Source organism: Rhea americana, unplaced genomic scaffold, assembly GCF_003343005.1.
Source record: "Rhea americana isolate MKP2758 unplaced genomic scaffold, rheAme1 scaffold_399, whole genome shotgun sequence".
NCBI lineage: Eukaryota > Metazoa > Chordata > Aves > Rheiformes > Rheidae > Rhea > Rhea americana.
Genome location: NW_028186533.1, coordinates 10,010 through 12,067, shown reverse-complemented (window position 1 = coordinate 12,067; position 2,058 = coordinate 10,010). Strand labels below are relative to the sequence as shown.

The window sequence follows — 2,058 nt, the reverse complement described above, 5'->3', positions numbered from 1 at the left end:
CAGGGGAAGGGGACAGAGTGGCACAGGGTGAAGGTGGCACCAAGTGCATTGCTCTGACAGAGCTGGGAATGGGGCGAGGATGGGGCTGGACCCAGCACTCTAGGCCGGGGATGGATCCAGCAACCCCATATGGGCCCAGAACCAGCATCCTAGACTGGAGTCAGACCCATGACCTCGGATCAGGGCCAGATCCAGCACCTCAGACTGCAACTGGACCCTGAATCCCAGGATAGGGCTTAACCCAGCACCCCACGGCCAGGCTGGACCCAGCACTGCAAGATGGGGCTGAGCAGGTCAGGGCCACCCCAAAACCTCATAGCCCCCATGGTTTCTCCTCCCCACACCGTGGCCCTCCCTCTCTGTTCCCAGGTGCCACCCAGCCGGGCAGGAGCAAGGCCGTGGCCGGGCCAAAGGAACCGAACCGCCGTATTTTTTTTAATGATTGTTTTTTTAAGATTTCGATGGCTGTTTTGGGTGTTTGTGATGGTTTTTTTTTTTACTGCTGCCCAGAGGCCTGCTGAGGGCCTGGCTTCGGGGATGATGATGGGCTGCCCATGCCATCYCCTTGCCTGCCCCACCGACGGGCCACCGGTGGCCGGGGACACTGGGCAGCACAGCCTCGAGCACGGCTCGCACCGGCCTCCCCTCCCCTGCCTCCACGCTTTGCCCCGCTCAGCTGAGCTCCGGGATTGTCCCCATTCACTGCCAGTCCWGGGGTGTCACCCACAGGCCACCTCGAGGCCCCCTCCCTGCCACTGCACCCTGGGCTCAGGGTTTGGGGGAGGGCCGGGGGGGGACACGAGCCCGGCCGAGACACGCAGCCCCTGATGCTTCTGGGGACCGTGAGCGGACACGCAGGAGCTGAGCCCTGCATGGCACGTGCGCACGAGTGTGCATGCACACGCAGGCCGGTGCACARGTGTGAGCACGCACACGCACAGCAGTGCATGCCTGCTTGTGTGTGTGCACACRTGTGAGCATGCACACGTGTGTGTAAGAGCACAAGTGTATTTTGGGTATGAGCATGTGCGCACATACATCTGTGCACATCTGCRTGAGCGTGCACACGCGTGCATACGGGTGTGTGCACCCACGCAACCATGCACACGCATGCACGCACCCGTGTGCAAGCTCACAGGCACTTTGCACGCGTGAGTTTGCATGCCTGCACATGTGCACACGCCGGGCTGGGTGTGCAGGCGCCCGCGAGCACGAGCGCGCGTGTGCCAGGCCCGGGCGCGCCGCGCCGGCAGCACTGGCTTCGCAGAGCACCTGTCGCGCGAACCTTTATTAAACGGATCCCCCTTCTCCGCGCCGGCTCCTCATTGCCTCCGCGCCGGATCCGGCACGCTGCCGATGCACGRCTGCACGTGCCCCCTGCCCACGTGCCCATCAGCAAGGCCATCACCAGGCACGGGTGGGAGTCCCTTGGAGGGGGAAGGGGGCCAGCGCCCRGCCAGCAGCAGGCTGCATCCCACCCCGAGGACTGCTGTTGGCCTTCTTGTCCTGGGATGGAGGCACCTCGCCCCTGCTCTTCCCTCCTCCTGAGCTGGGAGGGGCCCAGGCATCCTGGCTCCCAAGCCCTATGGACCCCTTGCTTCCACTGCCCCCCTTTTCCCAGCTGGGAAGGGGCCTGGGCATCCTGGCCGGCCACCACCTCCCTGTTGCCGAGCCCTCCACTCCCCCGCTGCCCCAGTGCTCCTGTTGGGGTGGGAAGGGGACATGGTGCCGGAGCCGGGTGCTGGTGGTGGCGTACGGTTTATTAAGTGCTCGTTAGCGGCGGCGCTTCGTTTCACATGCGCGGGTGCAGGCAGGCGCGAGGCGGAGCTGGGCCAGCAATGACCGGGTCGGAGACACCACAAGTTACCGCATGGTAGAAAAGTACGGACACGCACGGGATGTGCCACGGCGGCCAGGCACTGGGCTGCGGGCAGAGCAGGGCAGGGCGGCGGGCGTGGACCTGGGGCTGCTGCAGGCACGCCGGAGCTGGGGCTGCTGCAGGCACACCGGAGCTGGGGCTGCTGCAGGCACACCGGAGCCAGAGGATGCTGCAGGCAC

The 2,058-nt window shown here is 65.4% G+C and overlaps 1 protein-coding gene across 1 annotated transcript in view; it reads left to right on the top strand.

Moving 5' to 3' along the window:
• PPP1R1A (protein phosphatase 1 regulatory inhibitor subunit 1A) overlaps positions 1-1,310 on the top strand; it is a 20,632-nt gene extending 19,322 nt beyond the window's left edge. Inside the window, exon 7 of the mRNA XM_085313847.1 lies at positions 370-1,310. The gene's annotated coding sequence lies outside the window, so the exon portion shown is untranslated. The remainder of the gene's footprint in view (positions 1-369) is intronic.
• Positions 1,311-2,058: the final 748 nt, after the last annotated feature.